Below are 22,618 nucleotides of genomic sequence, written 5' to 3' on the forward strand. Positions count from 1 at the left end.
TGATGGCTTTAAAAGGAGCAGTTTCCCTGTACAAGCTCTCTTCTCTTGTCTGCCACCATGTGAGACGTGCCTTTAACCTCACATCTGATTGTGAGTATTCCCCAGCCACGTGGAGCTGTAAGTCCATTAAACCTCTTTCTTTTATAAATTTCCCAGGGTTGGGTATGTCTTTAACAGCAGCATGAGAATGGACTAATATAGTAAACTGGTACTAGTAGAGTAGGGCATTGCTGAAAAGATATCAGAAAATGTGGAAATGATTTTGGAACTGGGTAACAGGCAGAGAGGTTGAAACAGTTTGGAGGGCTCAGAAGAATACAGGAAAATGTGGGAAAGTTTGGAACTTCCTAGAGATTTGTTGAACGACTTTGACAAAAATGCTGACAGTGATATGAACAATAAGGTCCAGGCTGAGATGGTCTCAGATGGAGATAAGGAACTTGTTGGGAACTGGAGCAAAGATGGATCTAATTATATTTTAGCAAAAATGCTGGCAGCATTTTATCTCTGCCCTAGAGATTTATGGAATATTGAACTTGAGAGAGATTATTTAGGGTACCTGGTAGAAGAAATTGCTATGCAGCAAAGCATTCAAGAGGTAATTTGGGTGCTATTAACAGCATTCAGTTGTATAAGGGAAGCAAAGCATAAAAGTTCTGAAAATTTGCAGCCTGACAATGTGATAGAAAAGAAAATCTGATTTTCTGAGGAAAATTTCATTCCAGCTGTAGAAATTTGTATAAGTAACTAGGAGCCAAATGTTAATCCCAAAGACGATGGAGAAAATGTCTCTGGGGCATGTCAGAGGTCTTCACAGCAGCCCCTCCCATCATAGGCCAGGAGGTCTAAGAGGAAAAAATGGCTCTGTGGGCCAGGCCCAGGGTCCCTGTGCTGTGTGAAGTCTAGGGACTTTGTGCCCTATATCCTAGCTGCTCCAGCCCTGACTAAAAGAGACCAAAGTACAGCTCGAACCATGGCTTCAGAGGTTGCAAACACCAAGTCTTGACAGCTTCCATGTGATGTTGAATGTGTAAACACAGAAGTCAAGAACTGGGATTTGGGAACCTCTGCCTAGACTTCAGAGGATGTATGGAAATGCTTGGATGTCCAGAAATAAATTTGCTGCAGGAGCGGGGCTCTCATGAAGAACCTCTGCTAGGGCAGTGTGGAAGGAAAATGTGGGGTTGGAGCCCAACACAGAGTCTTTACTAGGGCACCACCTAGTGGAGTTGTGAGACGAGGGCCACCATCCTCCAGACCCGACAGCTTGCATTGTACACCTGGAAAGCTGCACTCAACACCAGCCCGTGAAAGCAGATGGGAGGGAGGCTGTACCCTGATAAGCCACAGGGGTAGAGTTTCCCAAGACCATAGGAACGCACCTTTTGCATCTGTGTGGGATGGACATGAGACATGGAGTCAAAGGAGATCATTTTAGAGCTTTAAGATTTGACTGCCCCACTGGATTATAAGCTTACATGGGACCTGTAGTCTTTTCATTTTAGCCAATTTCTCCCATTTGGAAAGGCTGTATTTACTCAATGCCTGTACCCCATGGTATCTAGGAAGTAACTACCTGTAACTTGCTTTTAATTTTACAGGCTCATAGGTGGAAGGGGCTTGCTTTGTGTCAAATGAAACTTTGGACTGTGGATTTTTTAGTTGAAGCTGAAATGAGTTAACACTTTTGGGGGACTGTTAGGAAGGCATGATTGGCTGTGAAATGTGAGGACATGAGATTTGGGAATGGCCAGGGCCAGAATGATATGGTTTGGCTGTGTCCTTACCCAAATATCATCTTGAATTCCTATGAGCTGTGAGAGGGACCTGGTGGGAGGTAATTGAATTTAAGACATGGAATCGCACTATGTTTCCCAGGGTGGTTTCAAATTCCTGACCTCAAATTATCTTCCCACTTCAGCCTCCCAAAGTACTGGGATTATAGGTGTGAGCCACGATGCCTGGATTTCCTTATGATTTTCTTAATAATATTTTCTTTTCTCTAGTTCACTTTATTGTAGGAATATAGTTTATAATACATACAATGTTTGTGCTAATTGACTATGTTTTTGAAAAACATAGTCATGTTATGTTATTTCAATTAAAAGTAGACTATAAGTATATAAGTTTGGGAGAATCAAGTCATTCAAGGATTTTTGGCTGCATAGTGTATTGGCGCTTGTAACCTCTACATTTTTTTAATGGTCAACTGTAGATATATCTATTTGTTTCTGTACTCTCCATTCTATTTCATGTGTTTATTTGTCAAGTAAAAATATCATAGTGTCTTGTCCTCATTTCACCTTCAGTCTTGAAATATATTTTTTATGGATATGAAATTCTAGGTTGGCAATTTGTTTTTCATTTCTTTGAAGATGTTACTCCATGGTTGCCTTCTTACATGACTTTCCACAAAAATTCTGTTGTCATTTTTTTTCCTTTGGACACAAAATTTTCCTTTTATGTCTCCTTTTCAGAAATTTGATTACAATATGTTTGAATGAATTTTTCTGCACGTTTTTGCTCTTGACATTTATTGAATTCTTGGATGTGCAGATTTCTAGTTTATGTAAAAATTAGAATTATTTTACCCAATCTTTTCTTTATATATTTTTCTGACTTCCTCCTCTACTTTTGGGCATTCCATCTGCATGTGTATCATGCTACATGTGTATCATTATGTTGCTCTATACTTTCCTGTTTATATTATCTATTACTGTGTCCTCAAGTTCACTAATTTTTCTTCTGCAGGGTCTAAAGTGCTATTAATCCCATTCAGTGTACACATACTTTTTAGCAATGTAGAAACATTTTAGTTTATATATCTAGGTTTTTATTTGGGTATTTTAAAATATGTTATTTCTACTTAATACATTTAACCTTTTGTTTATTTTTTTGAACCTATGAAATATAGCTAAATGATTGTATTACTGTTTTTATCCATGAATACAGTCATCTTTATAATTTCTGTGCTAGCTTTGATTAATTTTTATTTTCATTATGGGTCATATTTTCTGCTTTCTTGCATGCCTTGTAGTTTTTTACTATATGCTAGACATTGCAAATATTTCTCTTTTGGGTGCTGGATATTTTTGTATTTCATGTATAGAAATACTTGCATGAATGAATGTGATGTGATGTGATGTGATGAATTTGTTACTTGGTAATGGGAACAGTTGATAGTTTTGAGGCTTAAGTTTGTTATTCCAGACCAAAGCAGCATTTAGTTGATGGCTTTTTTTTCCAGCTACTGAGTCAATACACTTCTGAATAGATTGAATAAAATCTCTTGAATTGTGAGTTAATTTTTGTAAATTCTGCTGGTGAAAATGCAAACTACTTTCTGATGTGGGCATGTAGTGCTATAAATTTCCCTCTTAACACTGCTTTAGATGTGCCGCAGAGATTCTGGCACATTGTCTCTTTGTTCCCATTGGTTTCAAAGAACTTCATTATGTCTGCCTAAATTTTACTATTTACCTAGCAGTCATTCAGGATCAGGCTTTCAGCTTCCATGCAGTTGTAGTGAGTTTCTTAATCATGAGTTCTAATTTGATTGCACTGTGGTCTGAGAGGCTCTTTGTGATTATTTCAATTCCTTTGCATTTGCTAAGGAGTGTTTTACTTCCAATTATATGGTCACTTTTAGAATAAGTGCTATATGGTGCTGAGAAGAATGTATATTCTGTTGATTTGGGTGGAGGGTTTTGTAGATGTCTATTAGGTCTGCTTGGTCCAGAGCTGAGTTCAAGTCCTTGTTAATTTTCTGTCTCATTGATTTGTCTAATACTGACAGTCAGGTGTTAAAGTCTCCCACTATTATTGTGTGGGAGTATAAGTCTCTTTGTAGGTCTCTAAGAACTTGTTTCATGAATCAGGGTGTTACTGTATTGGATGCATATATATTTAGGATAGCTAGCTCTTCTTGCTGCATTTCTCTCTTTACCATTATCTAATGCTTTCTTTGCCTTTTTTGATCTTTGTTGGTTTAAAGTCAGTTTTATCAGAGACTAAATATTCCTCCTTCCCTTTATTTTGAAACTATGTGTGTCTTTGGACATGAGATGTGTCTCCTGAATACAGCACAGCGATGGGTCTTGACTCTTTAATATATCAGTTTGTGTCTTTTAATTGGAGCATTTAGCCTATTTACATTTCAGGTTAATATTTTTACGTGTGAATTTGATCCTGTCATTATGATGCTAGCAGGTTATTTTTCACATTAATTGACATAGTTTCTTCATAGTGCTATTGGTCTTTATATTTTGGTGTGTTTTTGCAGTGGCTGGTACTGGTTTTTCCTTTCCATATTTAGTGCTTCTTTCAGAAGCTCTTGTCTGTAAAGAACTTTATTTCTCCTTCACTTAGGAAGCTTCATTTGGCTGGATATGAAATTCTGGGTTGAAAATTCTTTTCTTTAAGAATGTTGAATATTGGCCCCGCTCTCTTCTGGCTTGTAGGCTTTCTGAAGAGAGATCCACTGTTAAGTCTTTTGGGCTGCGCTTTGTAGGTAACCTGACCTTTCTCTCTGGCTGTGCTTAACATTTTTCCCTTCGTTTCAACCTCAGAGAATCTGGCAATTATGTATCTTGGGGTTGCTCTTCCTGAGGAGTAGCTTAGTGGTGGTCTCTGTATTTCCTGAATTTGAATGTTAGTGTTTTTTGCTTTGTTGGGGAAGTTCTCCTGGATAATACCCTGGAGAGTGTTTTCCATCTTGGTTCCATTCTCCCTGTCACTTTCAGGGACCCCAAACAAATTAGGTTTGGTCTTTTCACATAGTCCCATATTTCTTGGAGGCTTTTTTGTTTGTTTGTTTCATTCTTTTTCCTATAATCTTGTCTTTCCACCTTATTTTAGTAAGTTGATTTTTAATCTCTGATATTCTTTACTATAAAGACACATGCACAGGTATATTTATTACAGCACTATTTACAGTAGCAAAGACCTGGAACCAACACAAATGTCCATCAATGATAGACTGGATAAAGAAAATGTGGCACATATACACCATGGAATACTATGCAGCCATAAAAAAGAATGAGTTCATGTTCTTTGCAGGAACATGGATAAAACTGGAAACCATCATCCTCAGAAAACTAACACAGGAACAGAAAACCAAACACCACACATTCTCACTCATAAGTGGGAGTTTAATGAGAACACATGGACACAGGGAAGAAAACACACACTGGGGCCTGTCACGGGGTGGGGAGAAGGGGGAAGGAGAGCATTAGGACAAACACTTAATGCATGTGGGGCTTAAACCTAGATAATGGGTATACAGGTGCAGCAAACCACCACGGCACATGTTCACCTATGTAGCAAACCTGTACATTCAGCATTCAGCACGTGTATCCCAGAACTTAAATTTAAAATAAATGCAAATTATTCCTGGTTTTATGTAATATCTAGCAATTGTTACCACTATTTCTTTTAAGTAGTGTTTTTTCTAGCTTTGAATACTTTTCTCAAATGCTTCTGCTGATCCATACTCAGCTAGATATTCCAAGAGGACCCTCTGTAGTTCTCTCTCTCTCTCTCTCTCTTTCTAGCTGTTTCTTTACTAATACCCTGCTCCTGGACTATCAACTTCAATGCTTCAACTCAGAAAGAACATTGGACTGTGCTTAGGTTCCCCCTCTGTTCTGTGGCTCCTATGGAACTGTTGGGACAGTCATTTGACTTATGATTTTATCTCTCTCATGTATAATTCTCTGGCACTGCCTGATTTCTAACATCTGAAAACTGTTGTTTTACATATTATGTCTGCTTCTTAAGCTGTTTCATATGGGAGTACAAATACAATTTTTGTTCCTCTATTTGATATGATGCAACATTCCATGTAAGCACTTTAAATAAAATGTGGTATATGTTTAAGTAAATGCATCACAAAATATTTTTAAAAGTAGAACATCTTTTCCTGGAAAAAGAATTCTTAGATGGTAAAGCATTTGACAACTTTCCACATTTGTAAGGTTTTAGCTAGAGATTTTTGTTATCTCATCATTCAACTTATAACTAGAGTACTATATTTGGATCTCTCTTCCTTTGGAGAGAATAACTTCTTTAATTTTTGAAATTATTTCTTTAATTTTTCAGAAATTATACCTCAATATGAGAAGTAAATGTTCCTTATATTCATCAATACATAAAGATTAGAATTAAGGTTGCATTTACATAAAAATTAATTTTACTACTGAGGAAAGCTCCTCTTTAAGTCTCAAAATAATCTATACATTATTCATTATTATAATTTTTTAATTAACTAAAATTAGAATCCCAAACAAGTGACATTAACTAATAACTGTAGAATTAGCAGAAGGTAATTTACCTATTTTATTTGTGTTCATTAATATATATCATTAGTATAAAAATTACCTTATATTCTCAAAAACATTTTCCAGGAACCCAGTAGATATTAGTTATATAAAATATAAATTTTAATAAACAATTAATATATATTCACTACTGTATTCCATGTAGAAAATACATTAGAATGTGAGCCAGGGCGTTCCTAAGGCATACAATTTTGACGCAGGGATTTTTATTATTTTGCTAGCAAACATTATTTGCAAGTTATAGTATCAGTGAGCTTTGACCATTACTATTACTAGAAGTCCCACAGTTTCATAGCATATATTTCCATAAGGAAATGGCTGAAAATTAAACTCTGCCGAGGAAGCAAAAATACGCTCAACACAATTTGGTTTGGGTCCTGGGCATGCACTCACTTTGCTACTCAGTTTTGATTCAATTGTTAGTCTTATGTTTCTATAGCTCCTCTTGTTAAGGCTAACAAGAAATCTTACATCAAATAGGACTTGATTTCTAGATTTTTAAATACTAGTTCACTGCCTCACATCAAATCGTGTGTCTTAGTTAAAGCACTTTGGTTTTAAGCAATAGAAATTAAATCACACAAACTGAAAAAAATTTATTATTAAGATACAGATTTTTAAATTTAACTCACAAATAAAAGCTACAGTTTGCTTTTACTTTCAATTTGTAATATCTAGAAAGGATTATAACATGAAAGTAGAACAGTAGATATTTCTTGAATAAATAAAAAAATCAACTAACACTAATGAGAATCAAATATGTATCAGACATGTTGATAAATACATTACATAAAATAATTTATTTATTCCTTACAACAATCCTCTGTGGTAGCCACTATAATTATTTCCATTTTACAGATGTGATAACTGAGTCTCAGAGAGAGATTACAGTAACCTCCTAAGCTTTCACTTCTATTGAGACGAATTTGAATCTAAGACTCTAACTCCCAAATTTTCCACAAATCAAAACTTATTCTGTACCAAGTGATCCCAGGTTTCCCAGGGATCCTGAGCATCTCAACTCAGCGGTCTTCCTCTCCAACACACTGCCCTTTTCATCGTTTGTATTAGTATTTAGTAGTCTCAGTTAATGTTACAGCTATTTTTCTTCTCTAAAAAATGAACTGAGTAAAAGCAAGCATTCAGCACTATACATATACCCAGCTACTTATACAGAACTTGACAGATTGCCTTTCTTTGGTGAAGTAGATTTTACAAGGTGTTCCACTATGCCTTTTCTGAGAATGAAGAAAAACTTTTGTTTGGAGGTTGTTCTTTTTAATAACTGTTTTTAGTTGGCCAATTTTTATAGAGAATAAAAACCAAATCTTCTAAACATTTCTGCTCTTACCATTCCTCTGGTGCTGCCTGATTATAACAGAAAACAAACTGAACCATACTCAGCTGATGCCCAGCCACACAGGGAGTATTTAAACCAGCCCTAGCCACAGGTGAATCACCAATCCCAGTAGTCCAAACTTGAGTTCCTGATCTTGAGTTACTGCAAGCCTCACCATCATAGGCTAAATTGCTCTGGGGATCTAAATAAATTTGAAAAACAGTCCAGCCCACAAGGACTGCAACTCCTAGGTGAGTCCTAGTGCTGAACTAGGCTCAGAGACAATGGACTATAGGGACACAAGACCTGCTGAGACACTAGCCAGGGCAGCTAATGGAGTGCTGCCATCACCCCTCCCCTAACCCCAGGCTGCATAGCTCACAGCTCCAAAAGAGACTTTCTTCTACTTGAAGAGAAAAGAGAGAAGAATAGGGAGGACTTTGTCATAAGTCTTGGATAACAGGTCAGCCACAGCAGGATAAGGCACTGACCAGAGTCATAAGACCCCTTTTGCAAGCCCTAGATCCTAGAAAACATTTCTAGACACACTCTGGGCTGAAAGTGAACCCAGTGCTTTAAAGGGAAAGACCAAGTCCTGATAGGATTCATCACCTGTTAACTGAAGAGCCTTTGTGCCCTGAATATCAGCCATGATACCCAGTTATTATGTCGAGGGCCTTGGGTGAGACTCTGAGATTTGCTGGCTTCAGGTGAGACTCAGCACATTTCCAACTGTGATGGCTAATGGGTGAGACTCTTGCTGGAGCAAAGCAGAGGAAAAAATAAAGAGGACTTTGTCTTGCACCTTAGGGAACCAGCTTGGCCACAGTGCGGGTAGAGCACCAACTGGGCTCTTTAAGTCCCTGATTCCAGGACCTGGCTCTTAGACAGCATTCCTGGACTTCCCCTGGCCAGAGAGATGCCTGCTGCACTGAAGAGTGAGCCCCAAGCCATACCACAAGCTGACTGAAGAGCCCTTGGACCTTCAGGGAACCTTGGTGGTAGTCTGGCAGTCTTCCCCATGCATCTGTTGTGGCAGTGGCCATGAGATGAGGCTCCTTTGCCTTTGGAAAGGGCTGGGAGAAGTGGGAAGGACTGCATCTTGGATTTGAGTGCCAGCTAAACTGCTGTATAATAGAACACCAGAAGACTTTTAAGGTTTATTACTCTAGTTCCTGGCCCCTGGATGATACCACTGACCCCAGCTGATGCCTGGAAGAACTCATCACCCTGAAAAGAAGGACACAGGCCTGAATGGATTTGCCAACTGCTGAGCCCCAGGGCCTTGAGAGAACATAGGACATAGCCAGGGTGTGGTTACAGCAGGCCTTGGATGAGACCAAAGCTGTGCTGGGTTCAGATTGGATCCAGTGCAGCCCTAGTGGTGGTGCCCATAGGGCTGCTTGTGTCACTTCACCCCCAGTTTCAGGTGGCTTAGAACAGAAAGACTCCATTTATTTGAAATAAAAGTAAGAAAAGAGAACAAGAGTTTTGCCTGGTAAGCCAGAGAATTTCTCTGGATCTTGTCCAAGACCATCAAGGTGGTGATTCTATGAGTCTGCAAGAACCACAGCATTACTGTGCTTGGCAGGGGGCGGGGGACCTAAAGCAGCTACTGCTTAGCTCACAGCACCCACATCCTTATGGATATCTCAAAAGCCTTCCCAAGAAGGATGGATACAAACAAGTCCAGACTGAGAAGACTACAATAAATACCTCTCTTCAATGCCTAGACACAAACATCTACAAGTATCAAAAACATCCAGGAAAACATGAACTCAATAAATGAACTGAATAGGCTACCAAGGGCCAACTCTGCAGAAACAGAGATATGTGACCTTTCAGACAGGCAATTTAAAATAGCTATTTTGAAGACACTCAAATATATTCAAGATAACACAGAAAGGGAATTCAGAATTCTGACAAATAAATTTAACAAAGAGATTGAAATAATTAAAAAGAATCAAGCAGAAATTTTGGAGCTGAGAAATAGAATTGGCCTGCTTAAGAGTGAATCAGAGTATTTTAATAGAATTGATAAAGCAGAAAAAAGAATTCGTGACCTTGAAGACCAGCTATTTGAAAATACACAGTCAGAGGAGACAAAAGAAAAAAGGATAATTGAAAATGAAATATGCCTACAGGATCTAGAAAACAGCCTACAACAGCAAATCTAAGAATTATCGGCCATAAAGAGGAGGTAGAAAAAGAGACAGGAGTAGAAAGTTTATTCAAAGGAATAATGAGAGAGAGCTTCCCAAACCTAGAGAAAGATGCCAATGTTCAAGTACAAGAACGTTATAGAACACCAAGGAAAGATAACCCAAGGAAGACTACCAGAAGGCATTTTATCATCGAATTCCCAAAGGTCAAAGATAAAGAAAAGAAAAGCAGCAAGGGAAAAGAAACATATAACATACAATGGAGCTCCAATATATCTAGCAGCAGACTTTTCTGCTGCTACAGGCCAGAAAAGAGTGGCATGACATATTTAAAATGCAGAAGAAAAGAAAATTACCCTAGAACAGTATATTTGGCAAAAATTCTCTTCAAACATGAAAAAGAAATAAAGACTTTCCGAGACAATAAAAAAAAAAGCTGAGGAATTGTATTAGCACATAACCTGTCCTACAAGAAATGCTAAAGGGAGTTCTTCAATCTGAAAGAAAAGAATGTTAATGAACAAGAAGAAATAACGTGGAAGTACAAACACACTGGTATTTTTAAGTACACAGAAAAACACAGAATGTTATAATACTATAACTGTGGTGTGTAAACTACTCAAGTAGAAAGACTAAACATTGAACCAATCAAAAACAATAACTACACAACTTTTCAAGACATAGGCAGTTCAATAAGATACAAATAGAAAAAAACAAAATGTTAAACAGCAGGGGGATAAAGTTAAGCATAGAATCTTTATTAGTTTTCTTTTTGCTTGGTTGTTTATGCAAACAGTGTTAACTTGTTATCAGGCTAAAATAATGGGTTATAAAATAGTATTTGCAAGCCTCATGATAATAAATCGAATCACAATGAATAAAGACTGAAATCTAAGACCTCAAACTACAAAACTACTACCAGAAAACATTGGGAGAACACTCCAGGACACTGGTCTGAGCAAAAATTTCTTGAGTAATACCCCACAAACATAGACTAATGGGATAACATCAAGTTAAAAAGCTTATGCACAGCAAAAAGAAAACACACACACACACACACACACACACACAAAACAAACAACAACAACAAAAACAAAAAAACAATCATCAAAGTGAAAAGACAACTCCCAGAATAGGAGAAAATATTTACAAATTACCAATCTGACAAGGTATTAATAACCAGAATATGTAAGAAGTTCAAAAAATTCTATAGAAAAAATAATCTAATAATCCAATTAAAAATAGGGAAAGGATTTGAATAGCTGTTTCCCACAAGAGGACATGCAAGTGAAAACCTGTGTAAGCTGTGAGATGTAGTAAAATTATTTCTTTTTGTCTTATAATGAAAATAAAGGTAGAATTATTTCCTCTTAAATAATGATTTCCACAACAGAGAAGTTAAAAAGTGCATTTTTTTACTGATAACTTTATTCTTCAATTGCTCCTTTTAAACATCTTAAATTAAGTATCTACAAAGTCATGAAATAGAATGAAAAGGAAATGATTAAGTCATGGGGGTGGACTTACCCTTTGCTGTTCTCACGATCGACTTCTTATGAGATCTGGTTGTTTGATAAGTGTGTGGCACTTCCCCCTTCACTCTCTCCTGCTCCACAGTGGGAAGACATGCCTTGCTTCCCCTTCACCTTCCACCAGATTTGTAACTTTCCTGAAGTCGCCTCAGCCACGAGGAACTGTGAGTCAGTTAAACCTCTTTTCTTCTTAAATTCCCCAGTCTCAGGAATTCACACTGTTAGTAGTTCTTGAACGTTCTCTCTTTTCTTGTTTCAAAGGTACAGAACTCCATTTTTTAAAACATTTTTGACAGTTACTTTGTATAATGTAAGGAATTTCTACAATATAGTAGTAAAATAAAATGGGGGAAATGTGACCTCTGGTCTTTATTTGTTGGTTATGAATCCAGTGGTTATTAGTGACTGTGGATTTAGCTCAGCCACAGAGTCATTTGCAATCAAGAATCTTCAAATGTTATTTCCTTACTTGTATCACACAATTATCAATAAATTTGACCCCCACACCCCAAATTTTCAATCAACTTGTGTCTTATTCTTTTATGTGATGGATATTTAAATATCACTAAATATTAAACAGAAAATGAAATAGTTAGGGAGACAAAATTAGCCAGGTGTGGTGTCACATACCTGTAATTCCAGCTACTTGAAAGGCTGAAGCAGGAAAATAGCTTGAACCTGGAAGGTGGAGGTTGCAGTGAGCCAAGATCATGCCACTGCACTCCAGCCTGGGCAACAGAGTAAGATTCTGTCAAGAAAGAAAGAAAAGAAAGAGAGAAAGAGAGAAAGGGGGGAAGGGAGGAAGGGAAAGAAAAAAAATCTAGAAATACATGGCATTAAGAGCAAGGGAAGATAGTGCAGGACACAGAAGAAAATTTTTAAAAAATCTTTTAAGAGACAAATTTGCAACTCTAAATCAAGAAAAAAATGAGACGAAAGAGGACAGATAAGGGACTAAGACAGTGCAATTCTTATAAATCACAAATTGTATAATTAATTTATATAAAATTCAGTGAGAATGTTGGAAGATAAAACTTAGGAAAATTTAGGAAATCTTCCAGAACATAAGGAGTTAATAATAAAACAACAGAGAGTGTTAAGTGTGTGTGTATAATTTTCCCCTTTTTATATATTTATACACATGTATATATGCATATGTGTATGTAATGTCTTTTGTATCTCATACATGTGTGATAGGGTTTGGCTCTGTGTCCCCACTCAAATCTCATGTCGAATTGTAGTCCTCATGTGTTGAAGAAGGGGCCAACCGGGAGGTGACTGAGTCATGGGGGTGGACTTCCCCCTTGCTGTTCTCCTGATAGAGTTCCCACAAGATCTGGTTGTTTGATATGTGTATGGCACTTCCCCCTTCACTCTCACGCTCTCGCTCCACAGTGAGAAGACATGCCTTGCTTCCCCTTCACCTTCCACCAGGATTGTAACTTTCCTGAGGCCTCTTCAGCCATGAGGAACTGTGAGTCAATTAAACCTCTTTTTTCATAAATTACCCATTATCAGGTAGTTAGTTATAGCAGTGTGAGAATGGAATAATACAATGTGTGATATTCAGGAAGTCCAACATCCAAACCATTAGAACTCTAGATTGAGAAAATGGAAAAATTATGATGAAGTCATCAATAATTGCAAACAATTAGAAAAAAATTCAGAACGGAAAAAATGTGGAAGAACTCAACCTAAGTGCCCAAAACGATAAATAAAAAACAGAAACCAAGACTAATGTTTGTAAAATTTTGTAATAACGATAATATCAAGTCCTTGAGATTTAAAACTGAAAGAGACTCAGAATGTCATCTTAGTTGAACAGCAATTTACAAGATACAAGAGATAAAGTAATGCTTTATAAATATTTAACGGAATTACTTTCGACCTAGAATTGTACAGCCAGCCAATCCATTAATTAGGTGTACATGTACAATGAAAATTTTAAGCCATATTTTCCAGACGCCTTGTGGTATGCAGAATAATGGACTTCCTGAACATGTCCATGTTCTCATCCCTGGAATCTGTCAATATGTCACTTTCAATGGCAAAGGAAAATTAAGGTTGCAGTTGGAGCAAAGTTTACTAAGGACAGCAAAGCTGTCCTCAAAATATGGAGATTATCCTAGATTATCCAGATAAATCACAAGGGTCCTTAAAAGTAGAAGAAGGGGTGCAGAAGAGGAGGTCAGATGCAATGTGAGAAGAATCTGACCCATCATTGTTGGCTTTGAAGATGGAGGAGAAGGTCACCAGTCAAGGAATGTGGGCAGCCTCTAGACACTAGGACAGAAAAAAAAAAAAAAAAAGTGATATTCCCCTTGATTTTAGCCCAAGGAGATCTAAGTCAGACTCCTAAACTACAGAACCACCTGGTAATACATCTATGTTGTTTTAAGCCACTAAATTTGCAGTAATTTGTTACAGAAAAAAATAGAAAACCAATACATATGCTTTTGTGAGAAGCTACAATAAGATTTCCTCCAGTAAAATGGCCCAATAAACCAAGAACAGGAGACTCAGGATACAGGTCAATACAGGCACTATAACACAGGAGGAGAAAGAAAAGGTAATTTCCAAGATGGCTACAAAAGAAAGTTTCAAGACAATTTTTGTGGACCAAACCTAGAGACTGAGTAGACCAATCTGAAACAAGGGGATAAAAAGCACTTGGTTGGAGCTGGGAGCCATTATCCTCAGCAAACATACATACAGAAAACCAAACACAGCATGTTCTCACTTATAAGTGGGAGTTGAACAAGGAGAACACATGGACACAGGGAGGGGAACAACACACACTGGGGCCTCTTGGGGTGAGAAAGAGAGCATCAGGATAAATAGCGAAAGTATGCTGAGATTAACTCCTAGGTGATGGGTTGATAGGTGCAGTGAACCATGATGGCACACAATTACCTATGTAACAAGCATGTACGTCCTGCACATGTATCCTGAAACTTAAAGCAAAACAAAAATTTTTTAAAAGCACTTGAAGGATTCAGAGGAAAAAAGTAGTTAATAGATTATTGTGTATATTTGATCATGCAGAAAATTGTAGCAAGATATTTTTAACAGAGTTATTAAATTGCGTGTCAAGAGTTAGCCAGATATTTAAAGAAAACTAAGCAAAAAGTTGTGAAAAAAGGAAATTCACTCACCCATAGTACAGTGCTTGAGTAGAATCTATGTAGTCGTAATAATAATGAAGACATTATATATATTTTGCCAAACATTGTGATACATCTATTACAAGAGAATGGTTAGGAGGAATAGGCGTAGGGGATAAAAGCTAAAGACTTCATTCCTTTAAAAAGAAATTAATAAATAATATTTAACATTTATAAATCGAAACATAGTCTGCACATATTATTTGGAGAAACAGATTAAATTGTTTCATAATGGGGGATACAGAACAGATAAAGTTATTTCATAGTAGGGGGACATAGAATTAATATACTGTAATTTTTGTCACTATTTTCAACACTTTTTTTTAAACTTTTAAGCTATGTATATGTGTTAATGGATTAAAAACTAAAATAATTGTTTTTTAAATGTGTGATAATTTATAGCTAAAATATTAATAGATATTATCTATAAGTATCAACATTATAAGGAAAATTATAAGGCTCCATCTGCCATCACTAGGCCTCACCCTCATCTCCTGATTTGTTTTTCTCCATAGAATTTATCCACAATTACTACCATAAATACTCTACTCACTTATTTGTTAATTGTTTTCTCAGATCACTGGAATGTAACATTCATGAGGAGACAGAGATTATGTAATTTCACCACCATTGCATTCCCAGAGCCTAAAACAATGTCTGTTACATAGAAGGCATTCAAACTATTCAAACAGAAATGAGTAAATGAAATTTTAAAAACTTCATTAAAGTATTTCTTAAACATTACAAATACTTATTTGTAACATTTATTTATTGTACTATTTATTACTTTAAAATTAGAAAAAGAAATCTCTTTTTTTGTAAGAAAAAGAAAAAGTGCTGTCTAGGAAGCAAACAGGCGAGTGGGGCAGATGGTCCAGCAGAGGTTGCTGGTTTTGTCTCATTGCATGTGGACCTGTGACAGTCCAGAAGTTGAGCCAACAAAGGAGGATCCCAGAAACCAGGTCAGAATAGGGTTTTATATTCTGACCTATCTAATTAAGTATAGAGTGGACGAAGTTGGTGCAATAGTGGGAAAAGGAGGGACATGCGTGAATTTCCCCCCACTAGTTATGCAAAGTTAGGTAGACAGTGAATGCTATGCAACATGTTTTTATCCACTCTCTAGTATACTCGACTGGAGCACAAGTTAACATCACTGAAAGTAAACCAATAGACCAACAATCTCTGTTCCTACATTAACATCAGTCAGAATACCATTTAAAGTTAATTTAAAACACCTAGTCACCATTTCTGCCTTCCCCGTTTCAGAACCAATTATTTTCTGTCTCTGCTTAACTGTCTGGATTCCTGGATGTACTCCACAGATAATTTAGCTAGCATCCCCAACTCACCCTAAAGCATTTTTTTTCCAGTTGTTAGAATCCTTCTAAAGGACATCCATTGCTCCCCAAACACCAGAATTGTTTCAGTTTAGAGAGCAACGTGATTTGGCATTAGAGGTTGTCATTTATCCCGCTGTGCTCCAGTTCTCTTGCTCTATATAATCTCGAGAACTTTAAATAGCAAAAACTCTCATATCTGTGCTTCTCATTGCCAGCCCTATTCAGCTACTTAGGAGCTTCTTCCAGTTTTACTTGTAGTCTGAAATTAAAATTTCAAATTCTTCCCACTGCCATGATCTTTTTTTCCCCTTGATTGGAGAAAAATGATTTTTTTCTCCAATAGCATGTTAATATTTTTTCTCCAATAGCATGTAGAAATAGGATGTTAGGTATCTATTAACCAATCATGAAGAAAGCATTGTCTACAGTCCATCATTTGTAAGAATGTCTTTAGGTAAATGTTGCTAATGCTAAAGTGAAAGTTCTTTGCCATAAATACTAAAAATATTTCATTTTACCTTACTTTTGGATTTCTGCTTGATTTTTTTCAAAACATAATTCGTTCATTAAAAACTTCATTCATTAAAAAATATTTTAAACAATCTATAAGTTTGAAAACTAAGATGATTTCACTGCCCACCCTCTCCTTCTATCCTGATACCATTGCCTTCCAATACATAAGAATGCCTTAGGTCGTTTTGTAAAAGGATACTAGAAAAGTATTGCAATTATAAAAAAGGAGGCAGACTCCAAGAAAGTAATTGCAATAATCGAGCGCTAAGCTATAACCTTGTTAAAGTCATTGTTGAAAGAAGCTATTACCAATTTGTCATTTCTGGCTTAATTAAATTATTAATTTTACTTATTATAACATGGGAATTACATAAATATCATAAAGGTGATGTCATTGTAAAAATGTATTTGTGTTGCGGCTGGGTGTGGTGGCTCACACTGTAATCCCCACGCTTTGTGGGGGCTGAGGAGGGAGGATCACAAGGCCAGGAGTTGAAGACCAGCCTGGTTTTTTAGACAAAACCCCATCTGTACTAAAAATACAAAAATTAGCCAAGCGTGGTGGCATGTGCCTGTAATTCCAGCTACTCAGGAGGCTGAGGCAGAAGAATCGCGTGAACCTGGGAGGCAGAGGTTGCAGTGAGCCAAGATCAAGCCACTGCACTCCAGCCTGGGCGACAGAGAAGACTCTGTCTCAGCAATTAAAAAAAAAAGTGTATTTGTGATATTTCTAATGTTTTACATGCACTTATAAAAAAATATACAGCAGTAGTGTGGGCTGGTCAAACAGGTTCGGACTGGGTGTCCCTTGACTATTGTTGATGCACTACTATGGATATGCTGCTTATGCACACACGATCTTCAAAAGCCAAGATAAGTAATGATTCTATCAGATGCATATTACATCTCCCATGAGATGCTTCATGCCAGCACATGAGTGGCCTGTATGTATGATATGAAAATCTTGGAGATGTATTCTAACTTCCCATTAAACCAACTTTCTTACAATCCTCCATGGAAGTAATGAGACTGAGAGAAAAGAACACTAAAACTCATAGATCTTGTCATGTGGAAGAGGAACGAAGTTTCGAGAAGCAAAGTGAAGTGGAGGGAACTGAAACAGGTGAGTGGTGCTGATCCAGGTGCTGATCCAGAGGAGAAATATCCCAAAGTGCATGATATTAACCTCAGGGCTTGCTGGTTAAATTGGGGTCAGTTGTCGCTGCAACAAGCAATCAAGTAAAGTTAACATTACGGGGTTCTCAAACAAGGCTTGAGAAGTTCTGGGATAAGGAAGAGCTTGTGAGAAGAGGGGTAGATACTAGAAAATGGGGGCAGATAGAAACAGATGCATCAGTGAGGTAATAAAAGAATAACTCTGGATCTAAAAAGGCATTTGTGCATGACTCAAATACTGCACCTGTGTTCCTAACTACCATGACCATAAAACACTTCAGATGGAAACAAGCCCATGACCTTACACATTTCTATATTTAAATCATTAATGTATGTCAAGAGGGCTACATGAAGTAAGTATTAAAGAAATAATATCTTTCTTTTGAATAATACATATTCTAATGGTAAACGCCCAGAGCTTTCTTACCTCTACAAAGATGAAGCAGGGGAAAATTGTGTCACTTCTACTAAACTCTTGGCTTTGACGATTTGGAAACATATTTTCCTGTTGAGATAGGAAGAAAGAATTCAATGATTTTGAAATCCACTTTATACATGGCTACATGCTCTGTGGAAACTCAATAAATTCTCATTACAAAGCTAACTTTGTCTTTACCAGGAACTAACATCTAGCATTCTGAGTAATTGTTTGAAAACATCAATATCTTCCACTTAACATTGCATCTAGCATCTACAAGGATCCTTCCTTTGTCAATGTTCCCTCTGGCTTGAGAGATCATCAAACATTTTCACTTCTACCCTAGTGGACACATAATCAGATAAAAAACATTTGACTTTATCGGTTGGACAGAGACTCATTTGACTGGAAACACTATGTTGGAATTCACAGGGTGCCATGGCAATATTATCCCCTACAACTCTGCACCTGTCCCTCCCCAGCTCCATCACAATTTTAAGCATTTTCTTAGATGGACTTTTATTAATAAACTTGTCAAGAAACCCTCCAAAGGTATTCCTGCCCCCAAGATTATGGGAAGGAGGAAGAGGTTCTGAAACCTAAGCTACAGCAGGAGTTCAAATTCCAAGGAGTTTCCACATTATCCCTGCTATATAGTTTAAAATTTTCAAAATAAAATCTTCTTAATTTGAAAACCACATTATTAGATATACATGGGTCAAAACAGTAGAATCTTCTACACAAAATTATCAGTTAACACTTTGATTATAATCCTTATGAAAAATAAATACACAAGTAAATAGTTTGACTTCCTTTCAAACAGCCAAGTAGGCAAAACCAGAAGATCTTACAGAGACAAAGTTAGATGTTTATATGGAATCACGAGCAGACAATGATGTGAAAAAATAAATATAAACCCATCAAAACAGAAAGCATATATAAATTCCTCTGTAGATGAAATTGAAGTGGTCAGTGTATCAGTCTGCTCTCACGCTGCTAATAAAGACATACCTGAGAATGGGTAATTTATAAAGGAAAGAGGTTTAATGGACTCACAGTTCCACATGGCTGGTGGGAGGCCTCACAATCATGGCGGAAGGCAAAGGAGAAGTAAAGGCATTTCTTACATGGCAGCAGGCAAGAAGTGTGTGTGTAGGGGAACTCCCCTTTATAAAACCATCAGATCTCGTGAGACTTATTCACTATCACGAGAACAGCACATGATTCAATTATGTCCCACCTTGTCCCTCCCACAACAGGGGGAATTGTGGGAGCTACAATTTGAGATTTAGGTGGGGACACAGACAAACCATATCAGTGAGGAAATGTAATTTTTTTTCCTGTATTGCAATATCATGACCATGCCCAAATGCTGATATATTCCATATTCTAAGTTCAGTTTGCTATAAACATTTGAGATCAGCCTCCTTACTGAGAGGAGCCAAACCACCACTCTTTCCTCATAGTTCAGTGGTTTTCAGTGGAATGTCTCACTTCAGAGGATGTTTGGAAATGGTATATGGAAAGTGGGCTGTCATAATGAGTTAGACCCTTTATTGATAGGTAGGCACAATGACCATGGGTATTACATGCTCTACAATGTACAGGACAGTTCAGCATGTAGTAAAGAATTGTTCCCACACCCTGCCCTACATTCTAATGTCCTATTATAAAAGTATGTCAGTAGCAGTTCAGTTATTATAATAATAAAAGTATAAGAACATGTATGAAAATCCTGGTAATTTAAAAGAAGGCTATAATGCATAGGGAAGCTTAAATAGAAAAGAGAAATGGTTTTATAATTATAAAAATTATACTTACATGGAACATTCTATTTACCAAAGATTATTCCCCACTACATACTTAATGTAAGAGGTTTTCATTGCATGGTGCAGTGATGCAGTTACGGAAAAAGCAAAAAAGTGATCACAGACCACTTACATTTAAAAATATAAGGTTTTCAAGATGTAAGCCTTTTAAATCATATCAAATACAGTATTATTTAGCTAGTGGAGTTTATGCCATGCATGGGCATGACGTTTGAATTTCATTAATAAAATTCCTTTTAAAACATTTTATTTTACTTCTTTATATGTATGCTTTAATTTCTGAGCATAATGATAAGAAATCTGTGTGATGACAATCAGATATCCAAATTATCCATTTATTTTGGGGAAGCATGTGTTTTTCAATTTTACTCTGACACTTTCACTAGAGTCTTGGAAAGAAATGGGTGGGGCTGAAGAAATGGGGTCATGGAAAAGCAGCCTGTATTCCCAGGGGCAGTTGAACAGAGGGTGAACGGAGCTGACACAAGAGAAAGTAGCTGGACTTTGGGCTTTATTGCCAGCACTATACTTGAGAAAGCCACTTTACCCGGCTACAAATTCAAGAAGCAAGAGAATGTAGGGAGGAGCACTTCAGCGAGGACTGAAGGGATTGGAAGAGATGGAAGGGTTTCTGAACTTCCTTGCAAATCACTTTCATATAAGCCTTAGGAGAAAAGTAGAGCCGACTGCGAAGTAGTTCTACAATAAAAGATTAATCCTAACTGTTGATGATGAAAAACAAACAAAATGAGAAGCCCCAAAATTTAAGATGAAGTAGAAAAAGTTGGGAGAAAGAGGGAGAAGCTAATGACTGGGACTCTTGCTTCAGCTGTGGGTCATGTAGCCCTTAGGCACCTGCTACATTGTAAGTGTTGCCAGCCCGTGTTACCCAGGGCGGTCATTCCCACAGCAGCCTCCCTCTCCCATGGGGACACATGTAACCCAATGTAATCTTTTACAAAATTTAAAATGTGCAATGAATGAGTGATGAAAAAGAAAATGTGATATTTATTAAACTGGAAGAAAAATAAGGATTAATACTACAAGGGCATAATGCAAACATCATTTTAAATATTTTTATAACTTAGTATAAGCTATCAGAGACGTTCTTTGAAAATGAAGAGATTATTCTTCGGCTCTTGGTGCTGTCTTTTGGAGAGCTGGAGCAAAGGTAAGGAGGACTTTTTGATAACTTTTATACACTGATTTGTCATACTGCTCATAATGCTATATTTTTTTCATCTTTTTTTTTAAATTGTACAAGTTACCAGTACCTTTGGGATTTAAATGAAATCAAGAGCTGAATAGAACCACAACATGTCAGCAAGGGATGAGCTAACCATAAATAAAAGGTCAATGTTGCCTAATGTGCGCAATGGTGTAGAACCAAAAAATATTTTTGTACTTTTAAATAAGCCAAGACAGATTTCTGCTGGTGTGTTTAGTTTTGTTGACATACTTTTTAAAAATGCTTCATGCTTATTTAACTTATTTAATGTATTATATTATATGTGACAAGGCTAAGACCTAAGAAGCCCACACTTTAACTTTAATTACTGTTTGAGAGTCATTGAATTTTCTGAACTTGAATGTTTCTTCACACCGCATATATGGGCAGTGGTTATAGACAGGTCCATAAATTCTATGATGATCTTTCTTTTAAGAAGTGAATCCTAGTTCCCCTCCCCTTAACGGTGGCCTGAACCTAGTGACTCACTTCAAATGGATGAAGTATAGCAGAAATGTTGGTGTTTGACTTTAGAGACTGGGTCATAGGAAGCACTGTGGCCTTCTGCTCACTGACTCACTCTTTGATTTCTGGATCTAGAGCACATCAGCTGCCGTGCTCTGAGGAGAGACCCACATGGCCAGGGATTTTGACTTCCTGCCACAAGCCAGTGAAGAAGTGAGGCTTCCTGCCAATAGTCGTGTGAGTAAGAAACTTTGGAAACAGATCCTTCATCCACAGCCAAGCCTTCAGATAACAGCAGGTCCTGCCAATGTGCCCTGACAGCATCAATGTGAGAGACCTTGAGTCAGAACCACCCAGCTAATTCACTCCCAGATACCTGGACCAAAACATCTGTGAGATGTTAACTGTATTCACTTAAGCCATCAAATTTTGGGGAATATTTTGCATAGTAATAGATAACAGCTCTAAAATACTTACTGTTGCATTAGCGTATTGGATATCAGTCAGGATGAAAATTGTTTTATTTGTTTTTTGTATGTTTTTTTTTTCATAAAGAAATAGTAATCTTAGAAGTGGTTCCTGTGTTTCACTATTTGCTCATGATCCACTCATTTACTCCCCAACATACATACTGTCATGTCTGCCTTGACCCTTCTAATTTGATCTTAGGTTGTTATCATGAAGGGCACAACTGGCTGACCAATGGCTAGGCTTGGGATGGGGTCAGATGAAAGGCAAACAATGGGGGTAAATTTCAAGTGAACAAGTGCAAGGGAGACAAAACCAGAAAACTGAGTGTTGGTTGTAGGGAGTTTTAAACTGAATCATATGGAATCGTGCTTTTGTAGGTCAAAGTTGGTTGAATATTGGCACTTTTATTGGGTGCTTTCATTTGGTTTAATTAAAGATCAATCCTTGTTGACTCCACAACATTTGAAAACATAAAAAGTTAAATAGAGCATCTAAAACAAACAAAAAAAGAAAAAAAGAAAAAAATGAGACAGGAAAGAAAGTGAAAAGAAAGGAAGGGAAGAAACAGAGAAGTTGGTTGGTAAACTCCTTGCAAGTGGTGTGGTATCTGATGACTACCTGAGTCATCACTTTATCAGTT

This window comes from Sapajus apella, unplaced genomic scaffold (genome assembly GCF_009761245.1).
Source record: "Sapajus apella isolate SASKATOON/1434 unplaced genomic scaffold, GSC_monkey_1.0 scaffold64, whole genome shotgun sequence".
Taxonomy (NCBI): Eukaryota; Metazoa; Chordata; class Mammalia; order Primates; family Cebidae; genus Sapajus; species Sapajus apella.